Source organism: Furipterus horrens, unplaced genomic scaffold (assembly GCF_987537825.1).
Source record: "Furipterus horrens unplaced genomic scaffold, mFurHor1.1.pri manual_scaffold_15, whole genome shotgun sequence".
NCBI classification, from domain to species: Eukaryota; Metazoa; Chordata; class Mammalia; order Chiroptera; family Furipteridae; genus Furipterus; species Furipterus horrens.
In genome coordinates, this window is record NW_028327185.1 from 24,687,094 (window position 1) to 24,705,579 (window position 18,486).

General features: G+C 41.8%; 1 protein-coding gene across 1 annotated transcript in view; it reads left to right on the top strand.

Moving 5' to 3' along the window:
- CHRM3 (cholinergic receptor muscarinic 3) overlaps positions 1-18,486 on the top strand; it is a 398,997-nt gene that overhangs the window by 217,223 nt on the left and 163,288 nt on the right. Inside the window, exon 4 of the mRNA XM_090263205.1 lies at positions 4,064-4,165. The gene's annotated coding sequence lies outside the window, so the exon portion shown is untranslated. The remainder of the gene's footprint in view (positions 1-4,063; positions 4,166-18,486) is intronic.

Genomic DNA, 18,486 nt, shown 5'->3' on the forward strand with positions numbered 1-18,486 from the left:
GGACCAGGCTCGAATCTAACTGGTTGTCCCTGAAATTATCCAGGTCTGTGTGTCACACAAGGTGATGCTAGTATGAAAGCTGCTGCCGGCTAAGACAAAAGGAGAAACGTAAAGGACAGCATAGGAAAGGCAGGCAAGACCCGGAAACTGGCCACACTCCAAGCCGGGGGGGTGCAGAGGAGGGGCTGAAACAGACGCCTGATGACAACTAAGGTACTGTCGATGATGTTTCAGTAAAGAAATGCAATCCACTAGATGTTCAGATGTTTCACATAAAACATTGCAGAGATATTCAAAGCTAGACAGGACAGGCACGCTCCATGGCTCACCGCCTGGATTCAGTAGTTAGCAGCCCACAGCCAGCTTAGTTCTTCCTTGTGGGCAACCTTTCCCCATAAACACTGGATTATTCAAGACAATGCAAGATGTGAATATTTCCTAATGTACCTGTTAATATTTTAATATTAAAATTTTATTTTTAAAATAAGATATTAGATTTTTAAGAGATCAGCTTTGATATTGGAAGAGGATGAGAAGCCAGGTGAGGTTTACTGTCAGTCAGCTGTATTGAGGTATAATGTGTGCACACTGAGGAGTACCCATTCTAAGTGTATATCTGGATGAGGCTAAACTAATTTACTGTGTTTCTAAGTTTTATCACCAAAGCTTTCCTACACCCCTTCCCAGTCAACAGACACATACCACAACCACACCCACCCCAGTTCCTACCAGTCACTGCTTGGCTTTCTGGTTCATACATTAGAGAGTTCTTTCTTACAGGATTTCATAACAATGGAATCCTATGATACGTGTTTTTGTATCTGGCCTCTTTTGCTCAGCATAATATTTTTGAGGTTTACACGTGCTATTGTGAATATCAGTAATTCATCACTTTATATTGCATCTTTATTCCATTGTATAATAATATCAAGAATTTTGCTTCTCCACTCCAGTTGTTAGAATTTTTTTCCACTTTGGGGCAATTATGAAAGAGGTTGCTATGAACATTTATGTGCAAGTTTCTATATAAATATATATTTTTATCTGTCTTGAGTAAATAATTAATAGTATAAGTGCACAGCTATATATTAAGCATATTTAACTCTATAATAAATGCAAAACATTTCCAAAATGGAACATATGATAAGTGTTCACTTAGTGTCAATAGGTTCTGCAACTTTAAGTGCATTGACATTTAGTGAAACCAGTGTTACCGTTGCGTAATTGATACAAACTAGAGTTAAGTTTCTAAGGCATCTCATCAATGTTGTAATGAAATGGCATTGAACAAAGCAGCATTATTCAAGGCCTGCTTCACATCCTTGCCAACATTAGTACAGTCGCTTCATCCTTCTGGGTGTGTGATGGCATCTGTTTGTGGCTTTAATTTGCATTTTGCCAGAAACCCATGTTGTTGAGCTTATTTTTCACAGGTTCGCTGGATCTCTGAAACTCTGGGTGCCACTCCCTCCGCTCTGCCTGGGCTCCCCTCCTGCACACCAGGGCGGCCTTGTCCAGACACACAGCCCAGGCCGCGTCTCCTTCTGCGTTCGCCATCAGCCTGTTGTCCCATTCCCGCAGAATGGCACTTCTTTTATTTTGCTCGGTGCTCTAGGTTTGTTTCGTTGTTTTGGAGGGGGATGCTGGGGATGTAGGCTGTATTTTGTCTTTGTTACTCTCTAATGGCTGTAAGTGGAAATCCAGGTTCCTTTTTGCAAAATAATTTTCTACATTTTTGAAATTTATCAAGGACCAAACCCAGAAAACTTAAGTCATGTTGTATGAAAAACAAAAAGAACTCTTTTAGTTATTAAACATAGGTCACGCTCTGGTGAGAAGGAACACAACATGGAAAAAGGAAAGAGAAGGCCTGCCCTGAGGCCCGAGAAACGCTGCAGACCAGGGGTGGCCCTGGGAGACAGGACAGGCCAGCAGTCTAACATGCGCCTGCCAACTTCCGCTCGTGGAGAATTGGCCCCAGGAATGAGCACTGTGTGGTGGAAATGAGGTGTGCCAAACCCCAGAGCTGTTTCATGCCCAGCCTCCATTCACGAGGGTTTACTTAGCAGTTCAGCCCGGTCCATTGGAGGGAGCCCTGGAGCCTAGGTCCCGGTGTGTTCCAGCAGGGCCCGAGGGAGCTGGACAGCTTGTCCCTGGGGCTGCAGTGCAGTCCTGCCGGCTACAGCCTCAGAGGGCTGACTGTGTCCCCCAGCCAGGCCCATGGAAGCAACCACGGTGAGGCTGAGTTACACAGATGTGGCCACCCAACCGTGACAGGTCAAGAAAGAGCCGATGGCACGCGTGCCAGTGACGAACGTGACTAGTAATGCCCAGTGGGGCTGAGAAAACTCACATGGCTGAAGAGCCCGCCTTGTCAGTCGGAGGAGGTAGACCAAGTGGAGCTTCCGATGCTTGGAACTTACACCCTAACCCAACCCAGGAATGAGACCAAGACTAGAGCAGGTGACAAGGACACTGCCTGGCACAATGGTGAGCACTTGCTAGCCCGCCCTTCTCCTTACGTGAGACAGAAGCAAGCAGCTAAAAATTAGTTTTTGTTTCTTCAAACATCCCTCTTCCTGCCCAACCAAAGGCAAAATATGTTCCCAGAGATGGAGGAGACCCTGCTGGGACGTGGGCGATGCCTTAAGGCCGAAAAGAAGAAGTGGGAGAATCTGCGCCTGGGCCAACTTCTTCAGCATTTTCCCTGGAGTGTAGGATGGAGGGACGTGAGGAGCTGGGCGCAGAGCGGAAGGCACTGCTGATCACAGACCCACAAAGTCACGTTCAAGAGCAATGACGTCAACATCTTCCCATTGTTGCAATCTTATCTTATGTTTCCATGGACTGTTATTATGAGCAATCGATTTTCATTCTGTTAAAATATACAGGGTGGGCAAAAGTAGGTTTACAGTTGTGCGTGACATTCTTTTGAGTTAATAAAGCTATGGTAATGATTATAACCTGCGTGTCTTTTCCCATGCAGGGAACCATTAGCCTGCTTTTGCCAACCTCTGTGTTTTATCCTAATATTATACTAAATATATCTTCCTCTCCCTCCTCCAGAATCAAGTAGTTAACGATGTAACAAAATAATGTTGTATATTCTGGCCACCGTTTAACCATGTAAACACATACTCCTAATATATATATATATCCAATGGATAATTTAAATGAGTACAACTTGCAATTATATTATGCAAATGTAATTAAGATTTTAAAAATACATACACGACTACGCTGTGTTCTGTGTCCCTCCTGTTGTCGCAGACCCCTGACCGCAGCTCTCAGACCGTGACTTTCTCCCTGATTGCTGCCTGCATGTAACTTCTCTGCCCCCATGCTGCCACCTCCCTTTGTCTGACCCTCGACTCAGCACTCGGACCCGGCCACCTCTGTGCCCTCTCTGGCCCGTGGGTGGGTGGTCACCAGTCCTTGGCACCCTGCGTGGGATGCCCTGCATCTAGCTTGGCCTTCCTGCTCGGTAGACTGGGGTTGTTCGGGGCAGGACCTAGTCTTGTTCACTTGGTTCATGCTATTTGCACTTTGAATATTGATCATAATGGTGAACGAATGTCCAATACCTGTTGCCATGAAATAACAAATTGGAGTAGTAAGAGGAGTGGTTTCTTCCGTATTTGCTGTAAAACTTGTGAAGGAAACGCAACACCTAGCTTTTTATAAGTAATATCAATACATGCGCATTATGTGCACACGTTAAAGAAGGGATCTGATGAAGTACTGTCAATGCTGTTCCTGAAAGTTTCCAGCTGAGGATCCATGGCCACATGACAGACCACAGGCTGGGGCCCTGTGTGAGAGGCGGGCTGCACAGACTCTCTGCTTCCTCAGCAACTGCTCGGACCACGCATTCAGCAGGCCGTGGACAGCTGTGCAGAGCCAAGGGGCTGCTTGATGAAGTGCATTTGGAAAATGTTGGGATAAATCTCCATGTATGAAATCCATCACTTAATTAAAGTGCCATGTCACAATTTAGTGACCCAGGTGTCCTACTCTGTTTCCTGTCCTGTTTTACTGATTTCCTTGTTTATTTGACTTTCAGCTTCTGTGGTGACATGGCGCCTGGTTTCTTTCTTCAAGGCAAGTTCAGCACACAGCACCGTCCTCCACACGCTGGATGGGTTTGATGATCTACCTGGTGCAGGTATGCCAAACCTCCATTAGTCCACCCATCCTTTCGAATCATACGTGTGGATCCTTCGCCATTCCTGTTCCTATTGTTTTCTGAGAGTGGAACTGGTTCTGAGAGTAGGGCTCATGTGTCAGAGGTGACCTTTGTGTTGTCTACTTAGAGGTACGTGTTTGCAGTGTGACATTCAGGGTTCCCAAAGACCCCTTTGTCTTCTTTGGCATGTGATAAATGCAAATTAGGAGTGCATTCATTCCTGGAGAGAGGGGAAAGCCTATGCTCACATGGTTCTTAAAATAAGAAGACTTATCTATAACTCCATGGAAATCAAATATATGATTTACATGTCAGTAAATGCAATATCTGTTTACAAGTGTAATATCTGTAGTTCAAAATTCTAACAGAGAAATCTAACCTTCTTATTTTAGCCATATTTTGTCTAGACTTAGACAAAACTGAGTGCTAAATTATAAACCAAATGACTATACATGCAAATTAATTAATGGTCCCTTGGTCTCTGAGGTTTTGTGGAAGTTACTCCCGTGGTATATCATGACATAAATATGACATAACATTAAAAAATATAGTATTTGACAGTTTTTTCAATTAACCAAGTCTCTTGAAGGGAATATTCTGAGATTCTCCTAAGATATAAGCCTGTATCTTAGGAGATTTAATTCAGTTCAGACTCCTTGGGTGGGTGGTGTGTGTGTAGGAGGTGTTGTCAGGAAGGGGGACTTTAGTACAAGATTCATGGCTTTGTTGTGTTTAGCTTTTAAAATATTATTAGGAATATGGTTGGCTTGTTGAAATGCTGGTACATATTTAGAAAAGTTTGCCATCTATATAAATTGTATTTTCAAAAGTAAACTCTGTAACTGCTCCTCTGCCCACCCCACTCCCACTCACACACAAAAAAGTCGGCTGAACACCATGTTAGGGAAGTACCAGACCGGAGACTTAATTAGGTGTGAGACCTAGCTCTGCTGTTTAACCTACCACCTTGGGGGTCATTTCTGTGCTTTTTAAAGATGAGTAGTATTACTTAATTCAGAAAAAGGGAGGGGGAGGGACGTGATCAATTCACAGTTGCAATGAACCAAATGCACCAGGTCACCTTTATCCTTAATGAGGTTTAAGTGACAATGGCGTATTTCCAAGAGTCTCCAAAAAATTTCCTCCTACTTTCTGTGAGAGTCTGAAATCCATAATTACAGTTTAACCTCCCTGATTTAAGGCAGACATTGCAACTGGTCACATACATATTCTATCTCAGTTTGATTATTTTGCAGCTTTTGGACTACACAGAATTGACATGCATGTATTAAAAAGTCGCCAAATCAAAAAATCCATAGAGTTCACATAAAAAGCTGGCCTCCCAGTCTTCCCTTTCTCTATAAATCATGCTGTAATTAAACTAGTCAGACCAGAAATCTTGTTGTCAGAGGAGACACCTCCCTGTGTTTAACCTCTTGACTTCTGAGCCATCGAGCCCTGCAGAGCTCAGCTCGAACCCAGGGTCTTCTGCCCTCCCTGGGAGAGTGGCCGGTGCTCCAGCTACCACCACAAAACAAAGTCCATGCTTTGAGGGTGGAGCTGGGGCTTCAGAAGTTTTAAAAAGCTCTCCAAGGGTTCTGATGTGCAGCCAAGGGTTAGAATCCCTGCTCAAACACCTCCCTTTGTCTCTGTCAGATGTCACCTCCCTCGTCTTCCACAATTGCCCTACATCGTCTTCTCATTTTCATTCTTGTTCCTATTCAATCCATTCCCCATCCAACAGCCAGAGTAACTGTCTTTAAATAGAAAAGTAGCCGATCAATTCCTGCTGAAACGTCTTCAATAGCAATGGGGATAAGGATAATAACTGGTCATGAGCCTTTATCCATTGGTTGGATAAAGAACCTGAGTCCAGGCTTTGTTGGGGGACCAAGTCCTCAAGGCATTAAATTTCATGGGGAAAACTGGGGAATGGCATAAAGGATGTAGCTGAGGATGCCCAGGCAGTTTTATTCCATTCCCTTGTCAGTATCTCCTGCTTCTCTGCTGCCCCAGGCGGTGACCCTGGGGTACTGCCCACTTATCCATCATGTGCTGCCAGGCGGGGCGCTGATCTCTTGCACTATCAGCATTTTATGATTGGTTAGTGACATTATTGTAAGATTAATTTTATAGCACAGCTACTAGAGTTTACTAATTGTCAATCTTTTATAGTTGCGTGATTCACTCAGTGTTGTAAGTTGACATTGGTAGGCTTTTAGGCACAATAGCAGAGTTAAGGGTATTTGTCAGGGTATCGTAGCTGGCATCTTTTCTCCTGCTGCTCAGACACGCAGACCTTCTTTTTCACCACTGAAAAATGTCAGTCCAGTGACTGATCTGAGCTGCAATGGAGACTCTAGTTTGTCTAAGAGTGACCATAGAGTGACCATGGGGACTTGTTTTAGCTACTGATATTTCTCATTTAGACTCTGATCACCCCATATGTGTACATGGAAAGGAAAGAGATAAGGCATCATCAGAAAGTTTTCATCAAAAAGGACACCCTTGGAGGTTCAGTGACGTTATTTTAATCAGAGTTTTAAAAGAAGTCAGTAAATGCAAGTGTCTGGAAGCGGAGTGGGAACTTGGGTCCATGCCAGCGCCCCTTGCGCACGACAGAATCAGCCTTTAGTTCCTCCTGGTGACAACATTTGTCCTCATTATGAAACCATCAGTACTTCACCAATTGCATTATAAAAAGTACAAAAATGTGCATAGGACATTCATAATGCAGAACAACGAAGATGTTATAAACTTAGAAATTAATGCCTGAGGCATGGCTACATTCTGTACCATAAATTGGTTTCGTTAATGAAGCTAACGTGTGTTCAGGGACCCAATTTACCCACATAATAAGCCTGTGCAGAGCTATGCTTTGTTTAAGAAAAACCAGTATATTCATTTTGTGGGAAAATAGAGAACAAAATGCACAGAGAGGGGCACCAGCGCACATACACACTGGACATCCCTAGAGACCCAGCACAGGGTGGGGCTGGGTACCGAGGGGCCGGTGCGTCCCCTCCGGGACCGAGGTGGCCTGGCCTTGCACACAGTCTTCACTGTGCTGGGGAGAGCTGTCATGAGCCCATTTTAGGACTGTCTTTGAAGAGAATTCAAAGCAGTGAGTCTTGTATCTTTTAGAGTTCTCCATCAGTATTGAAATACTGATAATAGGACACCATTTTTCCCTAAATTTCTCATATCTTTGGGCGTCTGGGTTCTGTACCAGGGAAGATTAAAATCTGTTTGGAATCCATCAATTGCCACCATGCAAAACAGCTACTGAGAGGGAAGTTAATAGGGTCTGAAGGGAACCTTGGGTTATGCTTACTTCCCTTTACACTTTTCAGTACTTTGTTCATTTGCGATTAACTACCTTTAATTAGAGAACTTCCTTCATTGATCTGTAATGGATTAGGATTCGTTTAAAGACTCTAACGTGTGGGATAAACATGCCCTGTGCAGATTACAGGTCAGACACAATGTGCCACTTCTTGATACGAAGTTAGTTGTGAGAATTGGTATTATTTTATATATTAATACATGAAATGGCCCCCCAAAATGCATGTTTATCATAGATACTTACTATTATATCAGACCTTTTCTGATTCTTGATATTGCTCTGGCACATCATGTTGACTTTTGAGAGTGACTGTTTTGGAACAAAACATATATATATTCTTTAGGATCCTCTATGCTTTGACCATATTCTTAGACTTTAATAGATATCTGTGCAATAAGTGGATGAATAATTCAAATGCATTTTAATTTTAGACACAAGAAGATGAAATTATACCAAAGCTAGAGCTGACTTTGGCAATGAACTAGATACATAAAATAGTGAGCAATACATGATACTTCATCACCCAGGGACTGTATCTGGTATGCTCTATAAGAGCAGAGAGATGGGCATCATTTGTGAAGAATTTGGACAAAGTCAAAAGACCAGAAAGCTAATGGTTTGCTTAGTATCTCATCCTGGTTTTACCGAGGCAAGGCTGTTTACTTCCCTGCCCTCCTTCCAGGCTTTATTTCTGTCCTGTGTAGGAGGCGTTCTGGTCTAAATGCTCTGATTGAGGTGCCTGGTCTTTCAACATTCACGGGAGTCCTGTGGACAAACTTTCAGCTGTTCCCCACTGCAGTGGTGCTGTATACACTAGCCTGGTGCACTGAGCAGCTTCCAGGGGTGTCCAGTGCCGAGAGTGGTGTGCCACCCTGATAAATTCCAGGGGACACTTGAATTGTTCCCAGGCCTCCGTCTGCTTCTCTATTAGATCTCTGATCTTTCTTGGAAAAGCTCAAATTCCATGAAGATGATGTGCGTTATGTTGCTTCACTTCTACATTTTAGAAAAATGGTGATCGTCCAAACAGATCTGTTGGTCTTAACAGTGGCATAAAAATACTCTGGCTTCTCTTAAGATCATACAAATCTTTCATCTTTTAACAGTGGCATAAAGTTATTTTCTCGACAGTTGTGAAATTTCACTTTCAATTTAAATTGCATCCTAAGTAGAACAACACACTGTCCTCAGGGAAAAAGTAATTTAATATATTTAGGATCTCTAAAAAATATTTCCATGTGGGGGAGATTTTAAAAACAAACCAGTTTTCTTTATCAGAATGTTAATAATATGATCCATGATGACTTTGATGACAAATGTTCTGCAGTCAACAATCTTCCTTTATTTAACTGGGTCATGCCGGTGTTTAGACATATTTTTCTTTACATCATTAGCTTTCTTCTCTTAAACATTTTTATCTTCTACCCTTTACTTGTTTTTATTTACATATCTGTACTCTGCTTTAAAAAAATAGATGGATTATAACAAGAATAAAACATAATTTATAAAAAAGTAGAAAACTAGGGCAGGACAAATATAAATTAAACTGGAGAATCAAGAGAGAAGGATTAGTCACACTGAGGGATACCCGGGACCCACCATGGCTACTGTCAGTGAACTCTAAGTTTCTTGGCGGCTAAAGCAAAACGTGGGCAGATAATTTTGTTATCTGAAAAATAAATCCTGAGGAAAGCAAAGCTTTGCCTAACGTGAAAATGTTAGTGTTTGTCCTGCTTCTTCGTTCTGTAAGAGGAGAAATGACATAGCTGGTGGGACCAGAGGAGAAAAGGTGCGTGTGAGGCTGTGGGGCTCTGAGCAAGGCCCCCGGCAACAGGGGTCCCAGCGCGTGCGTCCTGACCGTGTGTGCATTGCCAGCCCATTTTACTTACATGTGTAGTCATGTTTCAGTCAGGATTTTATATGTTGAAATCCACTGGCCTTTTAACTTCAATGGACCCAGAGGCCTTGATTTTGTCTTCTGTTCTCTACCATTGTTGGAATTGAATGTCCAGTGTTTTATGGAATCTAGTTAAAACTGTAGTTTTAAAATTGTTGTCTGAGTTTTCATAAAAATGAAGATAACTTTATTGTTTCAAATTCTGTAGTTTATTTTATTTGACATAAAATTGTGTGCTTGCCTAACACTGTATTTATTGTGTGGACTACTATTGGGTATATAGATATATATCTTTTTTGTTAATCTTTAGAAAAATAAACAAGTCTTTATATTTTCTTTGAGAATAAGTAAACTTTTACTTATTTTACTAAATAATTTCTTGTATTAATGGAAAAACTGTACATCAATTTCCTGCTCTTGAAATATGCCTCATTTAAAATTTTCTATTAAATCGTTGCCCGTGGCAATATAAAAATTGTCATGAATCATCCTCATAAAAGCATGGCACACCATTTGATCATTTTAAAAATGAAGAAAAAGGGAATCATGTATTTTTCAAGTTGCATTCTATAAGGTAGAGTTAGAAATACCTATGCATGAATTCTGGCCTGAAAAGATTGAAAAGACTATTTTCAATATAGAAAACCAATGGAAATACACCTATAAGAAAAGATGAATCATCAGTAAGCAGCCCTGTCCTATGTTAACAAATAAGTTATTTCCAAATACTGCGTTACAACAAAGCACGCTTTAAAAGAACGTGCCAAATAGAACCAAATGGAGTTACCATAATTCACATTTCTATCGTTCTTTCACTAGTTACCTCGGCCTTTGAGCACATTGTTAACTATTGCTTGCAATACATTTAATTTCTATTCAGAATAAGAAACATAGAGATTTGACATCCCGTCTCAAATCTGTAAACAAAACATCATCGTGATGGCGCAGGTGCTGTCCTTCTGGGACACGGTTTTAACTAATAAAGAGCAATGTAAACTAAACGGGGTATTGGACCGCAGAGAAGCTAACACAATTTAATCTGCTTGATCACTTCTCCTTCCCAAAGCTCGGCTGTGGTCCAGCCCCCGTGTGAGTCCCCTGACACGCAGCATTACCTCAGATCATCTAATTTAAGAGTCAGAGTAGCCATGGGGGACGGGGACTTCACCCTCACTTTACGTATAAGAAGAAAAGTGTTACAGAAAACTGTGGATTCCCATCTACTTCCTAGGAGGCGGGGGGCATGATCACCCGTTTTCCCTTGTTCCTGCAAACCCTTATGCTCTAAATATCGCTTCTCCCTGGGGTGATTGTGTCCACAGGGAACATGCGGTGAGGTCTGGAGCCCTGTTTGGTTGTCACCTCTGAGGGGGAGTGTGTGGCATCTAGTGGACAGAGGCCCGAAGCTCACAGGTGCCACCCCACAGGAGTTATCCAGACCACACTCCTTGGGTGGAGAAACCTGCCGTAAACCAATGCCTTGAGGAGGTACTACTCAGTAACCAGCGAAAGGGTACAAGCGCGAGTGGGACAGCAAGTGTGACAGTCCTGAGGCAGGGGTTCCAGAGACAGTGAGGCTGGAGGCTGCGGGGCATAGTCCAGAGAGAAGATGCTTTGCCCCTGGCGACAGGAAGAGAGGCCCGTGGAAATGTGTAGGTAAGGACATGCTATGCTGTCTGCCCCCCAAAATGCCACGCTCCTTCGTGCAGTCAGGTGTAAGGATAGCCTGTCTCTGTTTCGGTCTCTAGTTGTGCCTTGGGTTAGACTCAGTTTCCTCCCTTGCTACTTTCCCCACTGCCCTTCGTGCTCCAGGCTCCCCGCTCCACCTTCCCCGAAACCCCTATCCGAGTGCTCAGAGTGGCCGGCACCCACCCCGTGGCTCGGGCTCCATCCGTGTGGCCCGAGGGACCCGGGACCCCAGCCAGGGCCTGGGGGCTCGGCAGTTTCAGGAAAGATCGTTGACTTCTCTGAGCGTCAATGTTTTCATCTGAATGAGTGAAAAGGAAATCTGCGTCCCTGACTGGATTGAGGCATAAATGATTATCTGCCACAAAGCGAGTTCTTCAACAGGATGATAACTCCTCAGCCTCCCTTCTAAATGTGCTTCCTGAAAAGAAAGGTCTGTAACCTGCGGTGCTCTGGGCTCTGCCGTCTTTGTCCCCAGACTGCGCCAACAAAACGATGATAAACTTCCCTGCTCCGCTTCCCTACTCTCAAAAGTTTGTTCTGTCTTTGACTCTTCCCAGGCCCGGCGGCGGCCACTGCTCGGGAAGCCGAGTGTGCCCTTCCATTGCTCTTCAGCTCTCTCTCTCCCACCAGTTGTTAGGGCTTTTTTCCCCCAAGGTATTTTACCATACTGGCTTTCAAAAGAAGTTCAATAATGATTTTTTAAGTTTATTCAAACTGCACTGTTAGATGATCAATACAGTAATACTAACATTCATACCTGATGTTTTAAATGCTGTGTACTTGAATGCTAAGACTATTTGAGTCCACGCAGCACATTGTGCGTATTTAGTGGTACTCACCCCTCTTCCTTTAAGGCTAATAACATTGTATGTTGATGTGTCTATGGTCTAAAAGTGCTTCCACATAGGAAGTCATATAGCGTAGTGGTTACAGGCGTACGCTTTGCTTTGGGCAGCTCAGAGACCAAGTCCTGGGACCAACTGTGTGTCCCTGTTTCCTGACTTCTCTTAGCTCCGCTTTGCCCATGAGAGTAGCCGGGACTCCTTCGTGGATGGACAGACTCTGGAGACAGTTAGAGGAGGTGTATCCAGGGCTTACTCTGTGCCTGGGCATAGTAAAGGCTCAGAGGATGATGAATTTAAGTTATTGGTTCAGTTTTATGTCAGAGGGAGAGAAAAAGTGATGTCCACAGGGATTGTGAAGTCACTCAGCTTCGGAGGGCCTGTGTGACCCCCCCACCCTCACCCACAGGCCGGCACCGCCTCCAGCCTCTGTGTTCCTGGGGGCCGGATTGCATTTTGCATCCTCTTTTATGTTCTGAAACTTGTAAGTACTGCAGACACAGTGGTCATAAGGCAACTTTAAGAATTCCTGTGAAGAGTAGAATTGTGACCTGAGGTGCACTGCTCACAGCCAGGGGCGCGCCCTGCATCCCAGAGTGACGGATTAGTCCGCTGGTTAAACAGAAGAGTGTTGATAATGGAGAGTTGTTTTAATAAAATACCATTAGCTTTTACAAAGTATTTTATTATTATTTTTGTTGTTTTTTTGCCAGTAACATTTTGGAAAGAATGTATGTCTTTGAAGAGGTTTATATCTTAAAGTCTTTAAATAGTATTTTCTATATTCAGTGTAATATTTTACAGTTCTTTCAATTCTTCCCTTTGTTTTAAATTTTATTTTTCTTATTTATAAAGAAGTAAACATTGTTTTCTGAATATTTTTAAAATAATAATTCTTTTCTTAAGATTCTTGCTGAAATCATATAAAACTTTGCTGATTTGTATTAAATTAACAGAAAGTCAAGACTTACACTTTTTTTTTGTTTTGTCTTGTTTTATACATAGTATATAACTCAAATTCAGATAACAAAGTATTGATAGTGCTGCTATTAAGGAATCTGTTATGGGGTGGAAGAAATGATACCCAAAAGAATGACACTTCCAAGAACACAGAAATCACTCAAGTTCTTTAAATCACTTTGTGTTCTTAGCATAGTTCATCTCGCACTGCAGACTCGTTTATTCTTGTTTTTCAAATTCGAATTAAAAATACATCACTTTGGTCCCAGTATTAAGATAAATTCACCATTGATTAAGTCACAATTTAAGATTCAGTTCAAAGACTGAAAGTGGATGATAATAATCTTAAAATAAATATATATATACACACACATATATATACTGCTATTTTGTTTTATATATTACATTATTTTGTTTTAAAATAATATAAACCTTTCCTGTTCTCTCCATGGCGTTTCAATAACAATTAAAGTGAGAATGTGATTTGTTTGAATGGTACTCATTTGTATTGTTGTGAAATACAGCATGAGATTTTTCTCCGTTTGTTTTTCTTTAGGGGAGGATTCCCTATTGAAGTGGTTTTAGTAAATTCTGACCTTATATTAACTCTTCAGTCTTTTCTAGCCATTTCTATGAATTTATTTATGTATTCCAAAGAAATATGTCTTAGGTAAATACATTTAGGAGCAGGAAATCAGATCATCAGGTCAAGTACAGTTTGTATTTCCAGTCTGCAATACAACTTCATAAGAAAAATATTGACTGCTGCCTTCAGCTTGCTGCATAAGCATGGCCACATAGTTCAAAATAGGCTCCCTTTCCAGTGCCTTATTACAATAGTTATTTGCCTTTTCAGAGTGCCGTGGGCTGAATTGTGGGTTTCCAAATCTATATGTTGAAGCCCTGCCCCCCAATGTGATGTTATCCAGAAATGGGACTCTTAAGATCTGATTAAGGCTAGAGGAGCTCATAAGAATGGTCCTCATCCCATACGATGGGTGGACTTACTAAAAAAAGAAGATAGCTGTCCCTCTCCCCATCTCCCCCACCAGAAACCAAGTCCACTGGAACCTTCATCTGGAACTTTAGAGCCTCAAGAGAAGTAAATGTTGTATTTTTGAATCACCCGGTCTATAGCATTTGGTTACAGCAGCCCGAGCAGACTAATACACAAAGGAAAGTTTGCTGCCTGACAGTCAATATCTCATTTGTTTAAGTTGTTGTTTTCTTTTCTAAGATTTTATATATTTAGAGAGAGGGGAAGGGAGGGAGAAAGAGAAGGACAGAAACATCGATGTGAGAGAGAAACTTCGATCAGTTGCCTCACACACGCCCCGACCGGGGACCAGGCCCGCAACCCAGGCACGTGCCCTGACTGGGAATCAAACCGGCGACCTTTCACTTTGCGGGATGACACCCAACCAACTAAGCCACACCGGCCAGGGCTTAAGTTGGCTTTAATTAGAAGGAACCTTAGACATTAGAGAAATTTTTCCTCATAATCATCTCCATAGGGGTGAGAGGTGGGGAAATTCATGATATTGGGGGCGTGATGAGGGTGCAGAGAAAGGCTTGATGCAGGATCAGCATCTCAGTAGAGGGCAACAGAGACTCGGGTCATGCCTTACACAGAAAATGTCCGAACGCCTAGCCCTGCTCATATTAGATGAGGGTATTAAACTTATAGGCTTTCCTTTGTTTCATTCCTGGTGGAGCATATTTTTCCAATATGAATAAAAAAGTGGGTTAGCCTCTGGCCAAAATATAAATGACAGAAAGCAATATTTCAGAGATTATTTTCAACTTCCTTTTGAAATATATTATGTATATATTAGATACTGTGTATTGGGAAGTTCTGTGCTTTTCTGCTATTTATATGATGTGCAGGTTTCAAACCTAAAGGTATCTATGAATTTTTAGAGCATTAAGAACAAAAGGCAGCACTCAGAAAACTGAAGTATAATTAGACAAGATTTTCATATCAAAAACAGTTGGAGACTTGAGGTTAGCCATTGGAGACTAAATGATCTGATGCTTACCCCAGTCCGCTGGACTTCAGCGAAGGAAGTCACAGTTAGGGACAGAGCTGTTCGAAGATTGCTTGGAGATATGGGACTTGAACTTAACCATGTTTTTTTTCTAGGATACCATCACTGTTTAAGACATTTTGTTCTTAAATTCAGGTCATCATAAAGATGAGAACAGTTCAGTTAATGTCTTGCTTGAAGGAATGAATGGCCAGAATGAAAGACTGAAATAAATTATAGCTCTAAAACATCTAAGAACTGATGCAAAGACCAGAAGCTTGTAATTGAATGTAGAAAACTTTTACACTCGGTGGATTCAGTATGATCTGGCAAATTCAGAGAATTTCAGGCCCAGATTTATTGAGCCATAGACATTCCTAAAGGTTTTGCATTTATTAACTTCTCTCTACCTCATAGTGGCCTTCCTTTGAGGTGGGCACTGTGATCATCATGCCCATTTTTCAGGTGAGGAAGTTGAGGCTGAAAGATGTTTTGTGCACAAGTCTCAGGGATAGGAGTGGGGGCCCAGCAGTCCGAGGCTACCCTTCTGCTGGTCTGCCCTGCCTCTCTACCAGTTCTAATCTGTATGCATTCCAGGCCGACTCCTGCAAACTCTCGACCTCCCAAAGTATGTAGTCCCGTTCATAAAGAATGAGTCAGAGGCAGAAACAGAGCCTGTGGCTGTTGCAGTGAAGAAAACTTCACATTCCCTTAAGGTACGAAGCCAAGAATCCACGTAGTGAGTGCAGGCTACTCTTCTGCTTCGTTTTTGCCACACACCTGGGGGTTCCCCTGGGTCAGAAGGACACAAAAAAACCACTTGTCACAGGTCCAAAGGAGCTCAGCCAAATCGGGCACCTGATTGTGACTCTGCCTTCACATGGTGACCTTGAGTAAATGAGCATTCAGATTCTGAGTCTCTGAACTTGGGTTAGACATTCCAAGAAGTAAATAGCGGTCTTTGGCATCATTGTGTGAAATGCTTATATATTGTGTATATATCTTGCATAATGGCAAGTTAAATGCTTTTTTTCTGGTTGGTCTTAGAGTGCTAGAGATTTTCCTCCTGTTGTTTTAAGAATATTTTATTTTATTTCATTTTTACCTTGAAATTCTGGGCTTAAAAAAATCAAAGGAATTACCGGCAATATGTTCCATTCTGGCACAGTCATGAGCATATGAAAATGGAATTGAAGAAAACATTCTGAGTCATCATTTATCTTTCCACATGAACTAAACATCCTAAAATTATCACACTAATCTTGATCTGTACCTTCAATTAAAAAAAATACACTATCCTTAATTTTAATAATATATACAGCTAATTGCACTACTCTGACTTTCATCAGATATTTTTGTTATGCTTCAGACAAATAAAAACCATAGAAATGATGATGCAGGTGAAATTGGATTTGATCATTACAGAATATTTCTATTTTATTTTTTGGAACGTCTGTATATATTTTGTTAGTGTCATACTGTACACAGAATTAACTAAATGAAATAATATTTTGTAGTTTGTTGTTATTTAGGAAAATGTAGTTTACTGCTCTGACATGTGGGCACATTGATATTAGTGGCTTATTTACCTTCTCTGACTTTCACAGGAGGTCTGGAGATCTTCAGGGGCCAGGGACTAGCGTCACTTGAGCTCTGTGGTCAGTGCTGTCGTAACACGATAGACAGTAAAGGCTGCAATTTCCTTCATGAGCCTTAATGATAAAAATTCAAACTCCTAAGAATTTTTAAAACCATTACTATAGTTCTATGCACTGACTTTTTTACTCAGAGTAGTCATATTTAGAGGGAATAAAAAGAGAAGGTAGTTCATTTAAAATCATTTTTAAGAACCAGATAAAATTTTTATTATTTTTGAAATATTTCAGATTTGCTATGCTAAGATTGGATTTTGAACTAGACTTTTAGTTATTTAACTTCATTTCTTTGGGGAATATGTTAGAAAATACTCACAATTTGATTGCCCTGATTTTACTTCACAATCATTTATCTTGATTTCTGTTTTGTTTTTGTGTTGTTGTTTGTTTTTTAATGAATGGGTTACCTCTGTAGGCATCATAATGAACGATAGGCATTATCTCCAAATTCAGCATCTTCTAACGCGCTCCATGTTGCACTAACATAGTCTTCCTTCAGAATAGTATTTTCAACACGGAGATTGTGAAAGCCATTTCAACCACGTAAAGTAGCAGAAAGTACATATTTGGGTTTGAAGCCGAAGAACATGATTATTTCTGGTCCTCACTTTGCTAGTTGCTAAATGCCTGGCCCTGGGTGAGGCACTTAACCGGCTGAAACTCCAGGCTCTGCATCATTAAACTGGAGATAATGATACCTGTGCTGCGGCTCGTATGGAAATCTTATTTCAAAAAAATAAGTGCTGCCTTCTGTAAGCTGTAAAGTGCTATACAAATGCAAGATTCTGTATGTTCCTCTTACATGGGGAAGTTGAATGTGGTGAGAGAATACACTGAAATGTTATCACCACACACAAAAGCAATTCAGTGTGGGGATGGAGACATGAAGTCACCTTATTGTGAAAATCATTTCACAATGCACATGTGTACCAAATCATCACTTGGTATACTTTAAATTTATATATATATATGTTAATAACATCTCCGAGATGGAAAATTTTAAATTGAAAAAGAATAAATAACAAGAAAAGAGCTATCATAAGAAATCATTAAACTTGTGAGTTGAAAATTGTCTGTGGCTAGAACTGTAATATCTAATAAGGTAGTCACTAGCCACATGTAGCTATTCAGTTTATAAAATTTGCTGGGAATTTAAAATAAACTGTGTTGAGCCCTATGTTTGCAGGGAGTATGGGCAAGGCTTCAGTGAAAAGCCAAGGTTCAGCAAACAGCAGAGGGCACACTCAAGGCAGAAACCCTGCTTTTGCAGGGAAAATGGGTCATTAGCATTAAACCCATCTCAAGGGCCACACGTCATCCCCCAGCTCTGGGGCTTCAGAGGAAGTCTGCTGACCGCCTACACTACGCGCCCAGGGTGGAATGAGTGCAGAGTTAGCTGTTCAGCAAAGCCCCACTTTCATGACAAGAGATGTACTAGACGAGAGTCCCTTCTGTGACTTGGGGGTGTCAACACCAATCTCCACCAAGGTGTTTTGGCTCCTGTTCTAATAAGTCTTCTCTCCATACAAACCCAAAGCCCAGATACCTCACTCTCCCCTTATCACTCAAAGCAGAGCGGTCTAGGGGGGCCCCAGAAAACGCAAGCCCTTAACAGTAACTCAACCCTGGACAGGCCAAGTCTAGGGTCAGCCCTGGCGAGGTTAATGCAGAATCCATGCCTGGGAGAGAAGTCTAGGGTTTGAGAGACTCACCAGGAAAGGGAATTTGCTGGACTCTGGGAATGTTCTCCTAGCAGGCCTCTCCCCCTCTCCCCTTGGCTTGTCTTGGCTCCTCTCCCGGTTTCCTCTGATCTGTGTAGCTTCGGAGGTGAACGGCGGGGAGGGATGTGTCCATGTGCATGTATGTGAGCCGGGCTCAGTCGGG